We start from the raw sequence: 19,848 nt of genomic DNA, 5'->3' as shown, positions 1-19,848 counted from the left end.
GATCATTCATCCAACCTGGTTCCCGTACATTCGCTGAACCTCCAACTCCTCTTGATGCTGTGTGTTTCCTCAAGCAACATCCACCCGCCCAAAGGTCGGGCTCAGGTGAATTGATTATTTTTGCTGCCTATTTTTCTGGTGTGATTTAAAAAAAAAAAAAACCTGTTTAAACGTATACTCCTTGCTTTGGAAGCAAAACATCTCTTTCTGCCTCTTCCCTTCGCCTCTGCGACTGGCTGCCAGGTGTTTTTGCTTCTCAACTTCTTGCAGCCTGTGGTCACATTTTCAGACAAGCTCCCTGCAATGCCCCCCTCTTCCGGGGCTCCTCCAGACCCTGCCTGCTCCTCGCCCTTGCTCACTCGTTCCCCTTTGCCCCAAACGCGTCGTACAGCCGTCACTGTCGTCTGTGCTCACCATCTGTTTCTAAAATTCCTATGATACAGAAATCACATGACAGTGTGAGGTGCAGCCATTTCAATATTGCGAGGTTTCGCTTGGCAGGATCGGGAAGTGACGGCTTTTTGGTTCAGCCTGCGAAGCTGACCGGCTAACGTGGTGTCATAGGTAGCTAGCCTTCTAGAAAGATCTTCCGAAGGGGGCTGCTGGCTCTCTGATGCTTTGGGGAACTTGAAAACGGGGAAGAAAGCTGCAGCCTTCACTTTCGGCCGAGGCCCAGGCCGGATTGCAGCCGGGAGGGCAAGAAAAGACGCAGAGCCATGCTCTGTGCTGCCACGTGAGAGAACGGTGCACGCCAGGCCTGACTCAGTTGCCCTCAGTCAGGTAGGGCCACAGTCACGCTACCTACGACAGCACTCTGAGACTCGGCAGCTTAACGCCATCAGGACTCATTCTTGCTCAAGGCCCGGTCTGCTCCACGTGTCTGTCATCCTCCTGGGTCAGTGGACTGACTGGTTTATAAACCTGGTTTATGTTCATACAGTGATGGCAGGTGTGCAAGAGGAGAGATCCAGCTGTGCTTGTGTCATGTATGCTGACATTCCATGGCCAGCACAACTCATGGAACCATGCTCCAGGTCCAGGGCAGGAAAGGATAAGTCACATGCTAAGTTAAGCCCAGGTTCAGTGGGGATCAGAAAATATACTCCCCCCATGGAGACAGGAAAGGGGTAGAAATAATGAAGTGGTATCATAGCATCTATCATATGTGCTTGGTAGGCATCAGGGTGCCCTCCCAAGTTCCCATCCATTCCTTCTTTCGGTAATCTGATTTTTGTCTGGCCTATTTAGTCAGCAGTTAGACCTTTTGGAGAAGCTGATGCCCCACCAGGTTCTAGAGAGAGTAGGTATACACATCAGGCTTATGTTACCAGCCTAATCCTATCCACTGGCCCACAAGTACTGGTTTGTAAATAAACACGTGATCCAATTTGGACCACTGAGAATGAAAGAGACATTTGCTAGGAATTCCTGGAAAGGGAGGTTGATTTTCCATGCTGCGAGAACTCCTAGGAGATACACTCGAAGTAGCGCGGTACGGAGCTGTGCATTTTGCAGCTGCTGAGGTGTGATGAGGAAGCTGGCACCCAGAGAACATAGGTGAGAGCGCTGCCGGAAAAGCGGTCTGTCCCCGGATCAACCCTAACCTGATGCTCACACTGGCTATTAAACTACTTTGTGATTTATTGAGCTTTTAAATTACAATCAACACTATTTTAGTGAATTCACTCTCTGTGTGACTTTGGGATATTGATGTCTGTGTGTGTGTGTGTGTGTCTAAGTCTGTGTAGTGTGAGATTTAATTCCTGTGGGCTTCAGATTCTCAGTATGGGAATAAGTGTTGCATTGCAATATTGTGATAATGTACATCAAGGAACTATCACACAGCAGGTAGAACCACCCTGCACAGGTCTGCAGGTTGCTCCCCAGAGGAGGGAAGGAGGGAGGGAGGAAAAAAGGGACGGAGGAAGGGAGGACCCAAGGTAGAGCCCATTCACCAAGCCTTGTGCTTATGGAGTTGCCTCCAGCGAGACAAGACATCTGCTTCTCACTTTCTCCACACTCATGGGCTAGCAGAGGTCCCGACAGAAGGCACTGAACAAACACCAGTCCCATCTCCCCAGCAGCAGTCAGCACACCTGTCGATAGTTAACAAAAAACAGGAATCCTTTTTGCTCAGCCATAGGACTCTTAACGATATCTTTGAGTTTCACTCTTGAATGAAAGCAATTTCCCCTCTATTTTATGGTCACGTCTTTTCTCCATTCCTTTCCTGAAGCTTGTTTTCCTTGTTTTCTCGTTCTCACATTTCTCCTCTAGCTTCCCCTTTCTGCCCCCTTTCCTTTCTTCTCTCTCCTTGGCCTCTCGCTCTAGGAAGGGACTCCTGAGGACTCGGCCTGTTCAGCCTCTGGGTCTCTCCACATGAGGGCTGATTCACAGTCTCTAAGAGCAGTTTCTGGACTGAGGTGGAAGTGAACACTGATCCTGGTTCTCTGACCTTGGACAGTCTGAGTTCTCTGGGCCTTGCTCCTCCCCTCAGTGGGACTGACTCACCCACCTGGAGGCCCCTAGTGGAGGGTTAAATAAAATAACGTGTGTCAGGTATCTGAGACTCATAATGGATCAATGACCTCTAGCCTCTTCTCCCCTCTAGCTTCACTGAATACAGTCAGAGTCAATGCCCAGCAGAGAGTAGCCACCAGACATTTAGAGTGGGTGTCATTCGCCATGGATCTAAATAGAATGCTTACTGATGCCAGCATCTTCCTGTCTTCATCTTCTTTCCTGTAAACAAGTCTTTACCTAATTGTGTGAGGAGCCGAAACATCTCTTGTCTAACCATGGACAGAGAACATAGAGGCGAACTCTTTAGTTCGTGGCCACTGAGCGAATTCTGGGAACGCTTCCTGCATGCCCTCAGGCAGATGGCTGGCCCACATATATTTCATATTTCAACAACACAAATTAATGTAAAACATATTCATGTATGTATTAATTAATGCTAATGTATTCACAAGAGATTCAGATAATGGACAGTCCATTCTGACACCTCCCTTCTAATTCATTCACCCTAAAGAGACTGAATCTTGCTTAATTTTAGGCTCAAACAAATAGATCTATTGTGATTTGAGGGCTCCCTTTCTTCCATGCTCCCAATGGCCGCCTGCTGCTCCCTAAGATTTCTTCCAACTGATGGAAAAGACTTCAGTATTGTAATCAGACCAGGGGAGAGATGGTGTCTGTGCAGATACTGGGCTGCGGTAGTGCTTGAGTATGAATGAATTTCTGTCTCAGAGAACTCAGACGGAAGTAGGTAAAAGAGTAAAATGGTAGTACTTGAAGAGGAGGCTGAAGATGAAGGAGAAGTCACTTGCGGTAGGAGGAGGGCCCAGAAATGGAAGCCAGGGTGAAATGGCCCATCACAAAGAGGCTGTAAATGGCCCAGAGTTGGATGTTTGTGTCTTGAAACAGGAGCTATCTTCTGAGGAAGTATTTTTTTTCTTTTTTTGTGGAGTAGCATGACATAATGTTGGCAAGGTTGAATTTTAAGGTTGTTTTGTCACTGCTGCTTTTTTTTTTTTTTTTTTTAACCAAGTTCCTTTAATAGATGAGCATTTTCCCCAGGGAACTATTTAATGGTGGAGCTTGAATCCAGAGTTATGAGACAATGAAGGTCTCTACCTTGGAGGATCTTATAATCACATTTGGATAAGTGTGAAATGATGTAAGACAAGTCTCGAATACTGACCCCTCCCTGCACAACGTACCCATTCTGTTGCCCTTGCCCTCATCTCTGCTGGATGTGCAGGTCTTTAGGGACCGGGTTATCAGAACTTCTGTTACTGGGATGTAAACAATTACAAAGAAAGCTCTTCCTGAATCTGGAGGAGCTGGCACTCTGTTTTCTTCCTGGTGTTTTTTCTCTGTGCAAACAGGAAGGCTTTCACTTTAAACAAGCAAACAAACAAACAAACAAACCAAAAAACATTACCCATGCATGAGAGACAAATCATTAATTCAAGGGAATGGGAAGAATGCAGACCAGATCTGGAATGAACACCAAAGGACTGTGTCCATGAGAAAAGCAAAATAAGCTCCCACATTTTTCTTGTGCTGGGTGGTTTCCAAAGCCCTTTCAGACATACCATCACAACCATCCTCTGAGGGGCCCAAGGTGAGTAGTAGAGTCTAGGTTTATAATTCAGGGGGGTTTCTGCTTCTGAAAATAGGGAGTTTGGGAGAAATGGCTATTGTGGTAGCACCTCCAAGATGGCCCCCCAATGTTCATGCCCTTGCAGTATTCATCCTCTCCTCCTTGATGGTATGCTAGTGAGAGATATCCTGGTGTGCTAGAGAGATCTAGTGACTCCTAATAATTGGAATATGGCAGAAATGATGGGACATCACTTCTGAGATTAGGTTATAAAAAGGCTTTGGCTTCTAAAAAGGCTTTGGCTTCTGTCTTAAGGACTCTCTCTTGTTTTCTCTCCTTCTTGGGATATTCTCACTCTAAACAAAGAAAGTTGCCCTTTTGTTGAAGAACTGATGTCTCCAGTCATCAAGCTGGTAAGGATCTGAGGCTGGCCAATAGCCATTTGACGGAGTCTGGAAGCAGATCTTCTGGTCAAGCCAGAGACTGACTGCGGCACTACAGTCACATTGACCCCATCTTTTGGGGGACTCCTAGCCAGAGGCACTCAACTAAGCTGCCCCATGACTCCTAACCCACAGAAACTGTGAGACAATAAACATTTGTGGTTTTCAGCTGCTAAATGTTACGGTAATTTTTCATGCAGCAATAAATAACTAATACAAATGTCTTTTTATGCCTTGTTTTTGCTTGTAAAACTGAAATATGCTTAGTATTAAAACAGAAACACAAAGAAAGCAAAAAACACTCCAAAAGTTGTAACCAAGAGGTTACCAATATTCTCCAGATGCACAGAATGAACCATTCAAAATGTGAATCATATCAAACAATCCCTTCTTCAAAACCATTCAGTGGCATCCCCTTATGTTTGGAATATAATCCAAAATTCCTATTGTGGTCTCCAATCCCTGCTGTCCCTCTGATTACACGTGTCTACACTTCCCCCTCACTCACTGAGCTCCAGCCATCATGGCCTCTTGCTAATCATCAAGTCTATCCCACATGCTCTCTCTTTGTTTTGACAAATAGAAATTGTACACATTTATAAACACTTAAGGTGTACCATGTGATATTTTGATTTATATATACACTTTGAAATGCATAATAAACACATTCATCACCTCCCATGGTTATCATTTTCTCATTTGGGTGTAGGGAGAACACCTGAACTCTACTCTTATGTGTTACAGTATCATTAACTTTAGTTATGATATTGTGGGTTAGGTCTCCAAAACTTATCTTTCAAGGAAAGTCTGTGCCCTTTGATCAGTATCTCCTCTTTTTCCTTACGTCTAGCTGCCAGTAACCACAATTCTATTCTCTGTTACTATGAGTTTGATTTTTTCAAAGAGTTTGTTTGTTTTAAGATTCCACACTTCAGTGAGATCATCGATATTTGTCTTTCTGTGTCCGGCTCATTTCACTTAGCACCATGTCCTTCAAGTCCATCCAGGTTGTCTCAAATATCTGATAAGGGGTTTGATATCCCAGATATATAAGGAATTTGTGCAACTCACTTGCAAAAGCATGAATAACCAGATTTTAAAAATGGGCAAAAGACTTGAACAGATATTTTTCCAAAGAAGATCAATAAGTGACCAACAGATATATGAAAAGATGCTCAACATCATTCATTGTCAGGGAAATAGAAATCGAAACCACAGTGAGATATCACTTCATACCTGTTAGGATTAATATTATCAAAAAGTCAAGAGATTCTATGTGTGGCAAGGATGGGAGATAAAAGGGAACCCTTGTGCCCTACTGGTGGGGAATGTAAATTGGCATAGCCAGCATGGGAAGCAGGATGCAGACCCCTCAAAAAATGAAAAATAGAAATCCCATAGGATCCAGCAGGCTGACTTCTGAGTATTTACTCAAAGGAAATAAAATTGCTATCTTGAAGATATATTTGTACTCCACATTCACTGCAGCATTATTCACAGTAGCCAAGATATGGAAACAATCTAAGTGTCCATCAACCAATGTGTATATATATATATATATATGCATATGTATGTGTGTCCATCAACTGATGAATGATTATATATGTGTATATATATAAAATATATATTTGTGGGGTGCCTGGGTGGCTCAGTGGTTGAGTGTCTGCCTTCGGCTCAGGTTGTGATCCTGGGGTCCTGGGATCTAGTCCTGTATCAGGCTCCCTACAGGGAACCTGCTTTTTCTTCTGCCTATGTCTCTGCCTCTCTCTGTGTGTCTCTCATGAATAAATAAATAAAATCTAAATATATATATATGTAAATATACATGCATATATATATTTGTATATGTGTGTTCAACAGATAAACGAATATATATGTTCTATATATTTGTATATATACAGTAGAACATTATTTAGCCTTCAGAAAAGAAAGAAATGCTGTCATTTGTGACAAAGTGACCTGCACGCTCACCTCACTGTCATGCCCTTGCTCTTTCATAGTCCACTCCTTCTCAACATTCATCTCTCAAATGTGACCTCTTCTGGTCTCTGTCCAAATGTTACTCTACAGAGGCACCTTCAATGAATAACCTCATGTAAAATAGCCCCTTCCTTATATATCCTTGGGGTAAATACCCAGTAGTGCAATTGCTGGCTCATAGGATAGCTCTATTTTCAACTTTTTGAGGAATCTCCAAACTGTTTTCCAGAGGTACACACACACACACACACACACACACACACACTAGAATACTACTCACACATGAAAAAAAGAGACATCTTGGGAGAGCCTGGGTGGCTCAGGGGTTGAGCATCTGCCTTTGGCTCAGGGCATAATCCTGGAGTCCTGGGATTGAGTTCTGCATCGGGTTCCTTGCATGAAGCCTGCTTTTCCTCCCTCTGCCTATGTCTCTGCCTTTCTCTGTGTCTCTCACGAATAAATAAATAAAATATTTTTTAAAAAATGAAATCTTGCCATATGGAATGATGTGGATGGAACTAGAGGATATTGTGCTAAGTGAAATAAGTCAATCAGAGAAATACAACAATCATATGATCTCACTCATATGTGGAATTTAAGAAACAAAACAGAAGATCGTAGGGGAAGAGAGGAAAAAATAAAATAAGACAAAATTGGAGAGGGAGACAAACCATATGAGACTTTTAATCACAGGAAACAAACTTAGGGTCACTGGAGGGGTAGGGATTTTGGGAATGAGGTAACTGGGTGATGGGCATTAAGGAGGGCACATGATGTCATGAACACTGGGTGTTATATAAGATGATGATTCACTGAACTCTACTTCTAGAACCAATAATACATTATATGTTAATTAACTTAATTAAAATAAAAATTTAGAAAATAATCCACTTTACCTACTATCCTTACACTGCATTCCAGAGCTGAGCCCACAGCAGAGAACACATTTTATATGATGTTCTCCTTCTTCCCTCCCTTACTCTACTTATTCCTCCATTCTTGCCTCCTATGATCACTTTGCATGTGAACCCCCATCCCGCAGGTCCTTGATGGCTTCTGCTTTTGGGGAAACACAAACTTTAGATAGCCATTGATATTCAGGATTTATCAACTACAACTACCAGAGTTCCTTAAATAAAATACGTAATACTGTTTAGTGGGATGCTGAGTTATAAATAACAGTGACACATGGGGCACTGATGTAGAGGTCAGAACAAGGTGGTGAAGAAACAGATATTGGAGGCTGAAGAAAAGATATTTTATAGAGTGACAAAACACTGGGTAAAACTGTTTTCTATGGTGGCCTAGAAGACAGACTAGGAGTTACTGAGACTGACTTGAGGGGAAGTGGTTGCCCAAACCAGAGTGATGGAATTTGTTGGCTTTTATTTTCTACTTTCAGCAAATTATTGCAAAAAAAGAAAATCTTGGATGAATGGATAAGCAAAGGATGGTCTATGCATATAATGGAACACCAGTCATCCTCAAAAAGGAAAGGACTTTTGACACATGACATAACATGAAGCTTTAAGACATTATGCTATATGACAAGAGCCAGACATAAAAGGACAAATACTATATGATTCTGCATGAATGAGGGACCTGGAGCCATCAGACTGATTTACAGAAAGTAAATGGCCGTTGCCAAGGGCTGGGAGGAAAGTGGAGAGTGAGTGTTGAATGGGATGGAGTTTTATCTGGGGAAGATGACAAGGATCATGTGGGTGGTGGTGGTGGTTGCCCAAGAACCAAAGAATGGTCCATTGACAAATAAGATGGTAAACTTTATGCTACGGATATTTGGCTATTACAAAAAAAAAAAAGGAGATAACCTCAGGATAGAATTGACAAGTTTGCTAGTGGGATGAAATGGATTACAGACCCCAGAAATTTAGAGCACCAAAGATTGGAAAAACTGTTTGCTCTTAAGCCCCGCATAGTAAGAGACAAGCATGGAACAGGATTTTTGCACAAAGGCCCAGTCATGCTCAGCTCTGTGGTGCACGCCAGCAGAGGGCATGGCCTTACTAGATGCATCAGAATTCTAGAAAGTTCAAGAAAGTCATCCCTGAGGTGAGAGAGGTATGGTGGGGGTGTTGGGGTGTGGTGGAGTAGGGGTGGAAACAATGCAAAGCTAAGTTAGGCTTGACAGAAATGCTTAGGAAAGAACTTTGGGTATAGCTAGTGATACATGGAACTAAATGAAGGCAAATATGCCAGAAGTGACTATGTCTTTTAGGGCATGGGGATTGCCAACCAAACCACAAGCCTGGAATGAAAATCCCTCTAACTATTTGAGGCTTAAAACAACTTTCAGGCCCCCAAAGGGTCTATAATGGCTTGAAGTGTGCTGTGAAAACTGTACAGCTCCCAGGGAGGCTTTCTTTTTTCTTCACTAAGTAACTTTGAAAATGGACAATAAGGAATTTCTCAAGAGGCAGAACCAGAGGCCAGGAACCATGAGTGAGAGCTGCTCCCTGAGAGGAAAAACAGGGTTTAAACAAAGCCAGCTCTCTTGGCTAGGGCAGACAACCTCAGAATGCCAGCCTGGCAGGATCACGGTGTTGCCAGATACCAGAGTCTGCGGCGTGTGGCCCTATCTCTCCACTGCCTGCTTGGGAATTCATATTGCTTTTATCCTCTCCCTCTCCCAGAACTGAGTGGATGAGTATATTGGGATAAGATGCATGGAAAGTTACTTGCTTTTTAATTTAAAGTCTGTTGGACCACAAGGAGCCACATCTGGACAGATGGTATGGACTGTGCTTCCTCTGGAAATGCAGGGCTTTGACACGGGTGCTGGGTGAGTTGGAACTTCTGAATTGTCTTCCAAGTTGTCTCTGGGGAAGGGCAAATGTGTTCTGTGTGTGAGAATCAGAGTAAATGGCTATTTAGTAACCAGAGGAGCAGATTGTGGCCAAGACTTTGATGTGTTAGCCAGCACTCATTTTTCTACACGATGGGAGCACAACTAGACTGCATGTCCCAGCTTCTCTTGCAACTAAGTGTGTCCAAATGACTGAAATTTGGCCTATAGGGATGTGGGGAAAAGTGATGTAGGTGACTCCCTGGCACCACCCATACAATCCTCCCAGCGGGACATCTTTTCTCTTTCTGGAATGCAGGAATGGGCACAACTCCCAGAAAGACCTTAGGGGTCACCTGTTGAAATGGAAGAACCACAAATTAAAGAGGGTCTGGGTCCCCAGAGATTAATATGGATAATAAAAATATTTCATCTTCCTGGGAAAAGAGCAGAAACAGAAATAAAGAACAATTGAATACAAGGCCACACCCTTGCTGCAGGCTGCAGGCTCCACCTCACAACACATGAATACAATCCAAATGGATTCTTGAGTTTATAGGCTAAATGGGAAGGGATGACCTTCAAGCCTTTTTATAACCTGAATTCTCCATTCTAGAATTCCTAATATGACTTCATTTCTCCATTAAGTGAAGTGCATACCCAAGCAATTTTTTTTAAAGGAAAGTCCTTGTAAATCTGAGGACTTCTTTAAAGACAGAAATCATTTGGGAAAAAATGTGTAGGTCACAACCTTTTCATGCTCCCATGAATTCCTACATATGTTTCAGAAAAATGTGAGGTCAACGTGATATCTTTCCCCTTTGATGATTCCTATATTTTATTTCCCTTATAGTTAAAGAATTTTTTTCTTTATATTTGAGATTCAGATATTTTGCCAGGGTTTGTATAAATTTGGTCAGTTCTTAGAAAATGTGACACTGTAGGCTCTCTCAATTGGTACATTTGTCTTGTTCTCTTTAGGTAGGTTCCTTCAATTATCTTAATCTTAATTAATTGTGTGTGGCTGCCTCATTCCAGTGGCCTCTTTAAAATAGAGAATATGTCTTTGGGACGTTTGTATCTTCAGCCCTTGGTACATAGTAGACACACAGTGACAGATTATTCAAGTGAAGTTTAGACTTTTCTGGAAAGATCTCTACTAAAGAACCCATCTGTTGATAGATGATGCTTTATGCATTGGATTTCACGTGATCTCTTAGATCTATATGGACAAAAATTACTGTGTTTTTCTTTAACCTATTAGTCTTTGGCTAGGTGATCTGCTTTAGGTAGAAGACCTTAGTAAATATGATGCCAGCAGAAACTGAAAGAGTACTTGCACACTGGGTCATGTTCTCTTTCAATGCTGAGGGAGCCCTGAGACTGCCATGTGAAGGAGGGAAGCTAGTGTATTAGAGGATGCGATGCCATGCAGATAAATGATAAGCTGCTCAACTTAGGTGCCACCCCTGCAACCTTGAGACCAATTAGTCTACCAACTGCCAGACATCTGAGCGAGACTATCTTTGTATATTCAGCTTTACATAAACTCAGCCAGGCCAGAAGTACTTCCCATTGAGTCACAAAAGTGCAAGGGAAATCCAGATATTTGTTTTTTGTGGCCACTGAGTTTTTGGGTTGATTTGTTATGCAGAAGTTAACAGGAAGATAAAAGAAGCTGCTGAATTATTCTAATTAGAAGGATAACATTAGCTGACTTACATTTTAAAAAGATAACTCTGGCTTTCTGTGGGTAATAGTTTGGGGAGGTGGAGCCAAGAGTGGAAACAGAGCAGTTGGGGAGGCCATATTGCAAGAACCCAGTTGAAAGTCTTAGTGGGTCTATTCTAAGGTGACGGCAGAACTGTCTAGGGTGGGAGAAGGGAATATACTTAGGATAGAGTTTGAGGAAGAATTGATTTCAAGGCTAGGTTTTTTTTTTTTTTTTTTTTTTGTTTTGTTTTGTTTTGTTTTGTTTTGTTTTCCAGAGAGAAGAGCAGTTAAAAACTCTGGAATGAAAACCAGCCTTGTAATGAACCTCTCAAGAGGTATAAAGAATTCTAGAAGACAACAGAGCCAGGCCTTCCAATTTTAAGTGAAAACGATTTCAAACCAAGAATTCTGTACTTAACCAAACTATCAATCAAATGTGAAGACAAAATCCAGATATTTCCAATATGCAAAGATTCAGAAATGTTTACCATGTGGTCATATCTTCTGAAGAATTAGTTGAGGGATTAGAGGTTTTATTTTTTTAAAAAAATAAATAAGAATGTGGAAAATATAAGCCATAAAAATGATAGAACTAATCCAAAAGTCTGTTTCAGATACTGTCTGTTGGCACTCAGCTCCACAACAGTCTTCTGTACTCTCCTCTCTACTTCTAGCTCTGACAGTCTGAAACTATCTTTTTGAAACTCCATTGCCAGCTGGTTCTGTTTTACTTTTTTTTTTTTTTTGCCAATGGTCAAATTTCAAATGAAATTAGGAAGTAGGAGGGAGGTAGAAGTACTTTTGACTATGTTTCAGTATCTGCAACACAATAGCACCAGTCCATTGGTAGAACTTCCAACAACACTCATGGAGAATGTGTTCCTGGAGCACCAAGGGACTGGAAGCTTGTAAGCTTCTCCTTGGTGGCAGAAAAGACTATGGTCTCAGGAGTTCCAGCAAGGTTGGTGGTTAGGGAGTCACTGTTCCCGTGTAACAGCATCTTTTCTCTTTTGCTCTTCCAGTCTTTACAACACTTTAGTAATGAACTCTCTCAAGGTCTAATTCATCTCTCCCTGTGTTAATTATCTAGAGTAGTTTCTGTTTTTTTGCCCTGGGCATTGAATGATACAGAGTCCAATGAAATGAAATCATAGGCTGAGACATTTCGATAGGATTTGAAAGCAACTGATTTATTTTATATTAGGAAGTCAACAAACTCTAAGAATGTCTCCAAGAAGAAGAATGGAATGATTTCAAGGCATTAGAAAGGAAAGTCTGGGGCTCCTGGGTGGCTCAGTCCATTGAGAGTCAGTGTCTTGGTTTTGGCTCAGGTCATGGTCTCTTGGGTCACAGGGTAAAACCTCACGTCAGGCTTCTGCTCATGCAGAGCTGGCTTGGGATTCCTTCCCTGTCCCTCTGCCTCTGTTCCTCCCTGGCTCACGTATATGCACATACACATTCTCTCTCTCTCTCAAATAAAATCTTGAAAAAAAAAAAAAAGGAAAGTCTGAGAAACATGATAAAGAAATCATGCACCACTTCTCTGAAGAAGAAAATATGATAACTAACAACCAGGAGAAATAAAATCCTAATAGGAAAGTCATGGTCAAAATATGAAGCAAACTAAAAGGTAGCATGATTTTGAGACTCTGATGAAGTAGACAAGTCTACTTCTTCCATTTGACCTAGATTCTAGGATCATCCTCCTTGGTGGGTACAGTGGTCATCTCAGCCTCACAGAGAAAGGCATTGTAACCTTAGAACATACTTGGCTTTATGTGGGCAAGTAATAATCAACACTGTTTGTTCATTTCAGCTCTAAAAATCAATCTATCAAAAAAAAATAAAGACTTATTATAATTATGGTTATAGACCGTAATGCAAATTTAAGGATCTGAGGACAGGAATTGGGCTTTGGAAGGGCAGAGATTCGGGCAGAGATATCCTTATCTTATGCATAGAGAATCAAGAAACGCTGGATAAAATTAATGAAATATGACCTACAATGTCCTAGCACATCATTTAATGCTACAAAGTACTACTGGAAGCAGTAGTAACAATATTATAAAATTTATCTGTGCAAAAAGGGTACTTGAAGTGAGCTAAATCCTTATCTTTCTTAATGAAGAAGTCAATGAAAAATCGCTAAAATCAATAAATCAAGGAATCCAGTTACTTACTACTATTTAGAATTACGCATTTAGAGAAATGGTCTTCTCAGTAACAGAACCGGGGCCAGGCAAGGATGGAATGGGTATTCTATTATATTTTGTTAATACTTATTAATTTTTATTCTATTCTATTTTTAATGTTACAAGTATTATTTTGAAAAAAGACTTTTTTTTTTTTTTTTTAAAGAACACTGCATTATGGAAGGAGGGTAGTCTGATGAAACATCCCTAGTTATGTATCTTATAACTGAGCTTGTCTTCATCTATAGGATGAAGGAGTCTGGTTAGATAATTTGCAATGCTCCATCTATAAAATACTGAGTATTTCTGGAGAATGGAATGCGCTTTTCCTCCTGGAATGAGATTGGAAACCTCCTTTACATTCCTGCATCTTTTATCCTATCTGAGGACCACACTTGAGACAGTGATTCAAAATACTGAGTTTTAATATGGGCGGGCAAAAAGAGTATAGTTAATGCAACAGGTATTTATGATAGGCTTCTGAGAGTACTGGGCTCCGGAACTGTCATTTGCTAGATTAGAAAAAATCCAAATAAGCATCATAATGATTCATAACATGATTAGAGATAGGCGAAGCCCAAGTATGCACTTTAAAAAGAGCAAGTCTATACTGACATGGCCATATTAAAACAAAACAAAGTATCGTGAGTGGAGTTGTGCTTCCTGAAGTTTGGAGTGACAGAAGGAAACATTATTTTCCTCCTCAAATGCCTTTGTAGGAAACACTGATAAGGTTTGTATATTTTGTCAAAAAATGATGCATGTATAAAATACTAAAAAGGGCTGATGTCCATTACTCAATCACTTTTTTTCAAGTTCATTAGACATAAAATTGTCTCCCAAATTAAAATTTGCACTCTATTATTTTTTCTATGCCCTCTTAGAGATTACTCTGGTAGAGGCCTGCCAAGTTATCTGAAGCCATTCGGCTCATTGGCAAGGCAGCTTTGTCCATTCATTGAACCCTGCAGGCCAAGAACCTATTCCCGTTCCTTCCATCTGCCGCATCCACTTTGAATCCGGTGGGTAGTAACCATCCCTTCCAGAATGAAAGCCACCCCCCTTCAATCTGTAAGTCATCATTATGTCCTTTTCCATAATATTATGTTCTCACCAACACGGGTGCTTAACTGATACAACATAGAACAGCAGCAAAATCTATAAAAGGATTTCCTATCAACTTAGGTGCAGTCAGCTTGGGCCAGAAGGCATCCACTGACCAGATGGCCCACTGAATGCTTGCTTGCAGTATCCCGGAGAACTCCAAACTCCAATCATCTTAATCATTTTTGACTTAAAATATGGTGGGTGGTTGTACTTACTATCTGATTCTTATAAGAATCTATGTTTCTGCAAGGGACTCTTACCCTAGTGTTGTATACTCTCCATGCTGAGAAATTATTTCTTTCCATGCTGGGAAGATTGCTTTTTCTTTAAGTATGTGTTATCCTTCTTATATATATGCACATATGTTGGTGCATCTATACATGTGATGTTCTGCAAATTCAGGGCAGCATTTGTCTGGGTCATGTGCATTGTACCTCAGGGTGGTGTGTGTCTCATGCAAGGCCTCCTTTTCAATGCCTTCTTTTAGTTTCTAAGTCACTGAACTAAGTCTTTTAGTTTCTAAGTCACTGAACTAAGTCTTTTAGTTTCTAAGTGCTGAGAAGAAAATGAATTTCTAATGTATGGCTCTGCTGGAAGATGAGCTGATCCCTGGACTTGGCTTAATTTTTCATTTGCCCACATAGAACAAGATAAGTTAGTAAATGGTTGGTAATTCTCTATCTACAAAGCTTCTTAGATGTCACATTTCCTGTTTGGGGTTGGTGTGTTTCTTATAACAAGATTGCTACAGAAAATGTTGCTATTAACTTTGCAGGTGAACCCTGCAGGGGCGACTGAGGGAGTAGGCACTTAACTCCATAGGTTCTGTCAATGAGGCATCTCTGCTTGAGATCCCTGTTGAGGCTTCACAGTCCATCCTAACCTCCCACATTCAACATATGTCTCAATTTTCTTACCCTTTCCCAGCACCTCTGCTGCCACTTCAGGTCCTCACCCAGCAGCCATCAGCATCACCAGATCCACGCTGTTCAGTGATCATGCAGGCACCTGAAGTTTCCACATCCTCAGTGGGTGACCAGCATAAATAGCAACATCCAGGAATGACAAGCCTGCAGACACCTTCAGCTGGAAGTGAGACTCCTGCAGCTTCAGGGAAGCATCAAGGTGACATGATCTGCAGTTCCCAAATAATACAAATTAGTCATTACTTCCCTTACCAGCAGATCTCATAATAACGCGAATGCAAACCCAACTCTGGCATGGAGGGACAGCTGGGGTATGAATTAGGGAGGCTTGGTCCAATGAGATGCTCAGCCACCTAAGGACTCACATGCAAACTTTCTGGGGGGCTTTGAGGAATTATGTAGCAGAAAAGACAAAAGCCGAGTGCCCTTTCTAGGCAGAAGTTTCCTCCCTTTCCCCTGGACCTCACAGAATGTTAGCCCTGGAAGGGATTTTAGATCTCACATAGGTCAGGGCTATGCTTTGACAGAGGGGAGTAAAGTGAAGAGAGGAGACAGAAGTCATGCCTTTCTGAAGCCATTGAACCAAAACTCAAACTCGGGCACCGGGGCTCCTATGCTGCAGCTGTCTCTACACCACTTTGCCTCTCTCACCGTTCTTTCCTATCCCTCAGTATGTGGAGCAATAAGTGACCCATTTCCAAAAGCTGACAAGTCCTTCTTTTTTTTTCACAATTAACAGTAGAATAGTGGCTTCCATAAAAGAATCTCTATTTTTAAAATTGGCTAGTTTTTGTACTTTCATCGAAAGCTTCTCATTTGGCCACTTTAAATTGAAATGCAAAAATGGCATCTGTCTTCAGGGGCTTCTTGACAGATATCCTTCTTCTCTGTGGGTATTTGACAAAAGCAAGTTGATGGCTTAACTGAGTGCAAGAAGGTGAGCTAGATGTTCATGTAAACTCTAGCCAAATTGTAGTGTTTGCCAATGGGTCATTCTGACTTGAGAGTAAGGCTTTGGTGAAGACAGGAATGTTAGCCTTCTGAAGACTTGAGTAGGAAATATAAGAGCTCCAGGATCCAGCTCTATCACCTTGGTTCCCCCTGGACCCTATCTATTGAATTTAAACTGAAGACACCTGGCAAGGTTCTAGCCACATGAGGACATGTGACATGGAAATGCCACTATATTGTGTTTGTCACAGTCTTCAGTCTCGTCATAGGGCTACAAAACTGGGTTTTCATCCACTGAAAGTGGGTACATTGTTCAGGGGCGGACTTACCCTAGCCAAGCTAGCAGATATTGATATTTAAAACCAGAAAATTACAATCTTTATTTATTAGCTTATATTTGGAAGTCTTTTTGTGCTATGAACTCTAATATTTATATTAGCACATCTCTCCCTTGTATGAAGATACCCATGGGCAGCCAGATAATCAAGAAATTAGCTGTTGGGGATTTTTTAAAAATTATTTATTTATTTATTTATTCATGAGTGACACACAGAGAGAGGCACAGGCATAGGCAGAAGGAGAAGCAGGCTCCCCTGTGGGGAGCCCATTGGGACTCAGTACCAGTACACCAGGATCACGACTTGAGCCAAAGGCAGATACTCAACCACTGAGCCACCCAGGCATCCTGGCTGTTGGGGATCTTATCAGGATAATGGGGGGTAGGTGATTTTTAACATAAATGGCATAGGGTAAATTAGCTTGATGTCTTTATCTTTATACAGAAATATACCAGCAAAATCCTGATATTGAAGCCCCACTGGACAAGACTCCTCCCCAGGTCACATTTGGTTTGGCAACTTAACAGTTGATACTGTGACTCTTTTGGTCTATGCTTTCATTTCAGACCATTTCTTCTCTTGATTGACAGCATTTCTCAGGATCTGTTAGTATCTTTATTCTCCTACTAGCTTAGTTTTATTGGCATGGAACCATTCCCTTATTAACGTGCCTTTGCCTATATTGGCTCTAATCCACTGTGTAGACATTGTACTCTGTAATACAATGCCATTACTTTCAAATTCTTGAGGTATAACACTGCCAACTCCACTCCCAAAGTAGGTACCAACAATAGTGTCCACATGTAGAAATTTGTTCTTTGTGATATGGTGAATGGTTGCAGTATAGCAAACCATTGTTTCATTAGAAACAATATCCCAGAGCAGTAATCCAAACCTTAATGTCTGCATTATCAGAGCTATTAATGATTTCCATCACTTTTGTTGTGGCAATTTAGTAGCATAAAGTTTTCTCCAGCACTTTGGGGACCAAGTTAAGAGACAACAGAATGCAGCTTTGTTGAGGCCACTCAATGGGAACTTAATTAGAAAAACATACAGCTACGCTCTATACCAAGAGAGAGGAATAATGCTATCTTCCCCCTCCTACTAACAAAGCCAAGGACTCCAGATGTATCCTTTTAGTGATTAGATCATTTTTTTTTCAACCAAGTGCCATTTCTTGGTAATCTTTTTCAGCAGATTATTTTCCAAGAATACACTCCAGAATAGTGTGAGTTTACTCATGGGGTGAAGAGTATTTGTAATAGAAAAGAAAAAGAAAAGCACAGGACAGGGAGTCAGAGCACAGACACAGCATCTAACGATGACCAAAAGTTAGAATTTTCTCCAAACACCCTAGAAGCACTTAATTGAAACAGCTGTTTCACAGGGTTCTCGTCCAGGAATGTCAGTGCTGCTTCATGACTGGAGAGAGTAATGAAAGTGATATACAGCTTAGGTTGTGTGAGATCCTTTTGGCTAAGTGGGAGACAAATTGAGATAAAACTAAGTCCAGTGAATAGAAAGCTAAGCTGGGAATAAGACAATCAAAGTTATAGAGCTGGGAATTGGGAGAAGTCTATATTTACCACTCTCAGCCTCAGTTTCAATCTTAAAAATGTGGGCACATATTAGTACTTTATCCAGAGCTAGTTCCTGCCAGATATTTCTCCATGAGCAAATCATTTTCCTTCCATGAGCCTCTGTTTACCCATTTTTAAGCAGCTGAGATGTCTGACTTTATATTTAGTGATCTGAATGTTCAGAAATCTTCTCTACGAGCTGAGTTCCAAAACATAATTCTCAGACTCTTTAATATCCACCTGCCTCAGCAGGAAATCCAGTCCACCTCTATACTCATCAGTAATGACTTTGGCTGCAAGTAACAGAAGCTCTAAGAGTGACTTGAAGACTTAAGTGTTTATTTTCTTGCATAATTTGAATTCTAGGGATAGGCAGCTGCTGGCTTTTGTTCAGCAGCTCAGTTATATCAGGACTGCTCGTTGGCAGCTTTCCTATCTTTTTGCTTTTGGTGGTGAGTTGACCACCACAGCTATGGCAGCAAATCCTCTTTCAAGGCTGCATTAAAAGCAGGGGATGAGGAGAGAAAGGGAGAGGGCGTAGGTGGCAGCAGCCACATCTGACCCTTTTTTAGAAGAACAAAAGCTTTCTCTCAACCTCCCTGGCAGATTCATGCTTAGGTCTGATTGGTCAGAACTGTGTCACATACCAATCCCAGGCTCAAGAGATGCTGGGGAAGTGAATGCAGTAGAACTCAGCCATCATATGGATTAGTGAGGTCCAAAATATAAGTGCATAAAATTCAGGACTGCATTGCTTTGAGGTTAACAAAATTATAATTTTTTGGTCTAGTTGTACTGTTTTACAGCAACATTGAAACATTCCCGTACTTAGCTCACCATCCACTGACCTGAGAAAATCCTGGTCACTTCCTAGCCCCATTCCTTCTCCTGAAGAAGAAAGGAACTTTGATCCACAGACAGAAGCTGGGCAGAACATGGGAGCCAGTACCCAGCTGTGATTGTGTTACTGTGGCTGCGTCTTGGTACCACAGGATTTTACTCTACAGAGTTTAGCTTCACTGTGGAGGCAAGCACAGGTAGAATGGAAGGGATATCGAGATTATTATTCAGATAGTAAGATTAAGGTTACCTTATTCACAGTATCTGTCATAATGTCCCATTAAATTTCCCTATGTGTGTGTGTGCAGATATTAATTTATGGATATGTATACATTACATACATTATGTATGCTTTACATGTAAAGTATATATGTTATATATATTCTTTATATAATATACCTGTACATACATAAAGTATATATAAAGCATAAATTATAAAGTATATATAATAAAAATTAAAATAATAAAAAAGAAAACTGCCGCTAATACTCATAAAGAAAGACAGTGGTAGGTTATGATAAATACAAAGTTTAGGTCATGTTAATTCAAAGGGAAGGCAGGAGGGTGGAATGGGGACCAGCATGTTGGTAAAAACAAGTTGCTGATTGTGTTAGCTTGCCAGGGCTATTGTAACATAGGACCACAAACCAGGAGCCTTAGACAGTAGCCTCAGATCTGGAGGCTAGAAGTCCAAGATGAAAGCTGGTTCCTGTGCAGGCTGTGAGGGAAGCTCCGTCCCTGGCTTGCAGATGGCCATTTTCTCCCTGTCCCTTCACATCCTCTTGCCACTATGTGTGTCTGCCTGTGGGTGAAAGTCTCCCCCCCCTTTTTTTTTTATAAGGACACCATACAGGATTA

Source organism: Vulpes lagopus, chromosome 2 (assembly GCF_018345385.1).
Source record: "Vulpes lagopus strain Blue_001 chromosome 2, ASM1834538v1, whole genome shotgun sequence".
In the NCBI taxonomy this organism is placed as follows: domain Eukaryota; kingdom Metazoa; phylum Chordata; class Mammalia; order Carnivora; family Canidae; genus Vulpes; species Vulpes lagopus.
The sequence above is the reverse complement of the archived record's forward strand: the minus strand, read 5'-3'. Positions refer to the sequence as shown.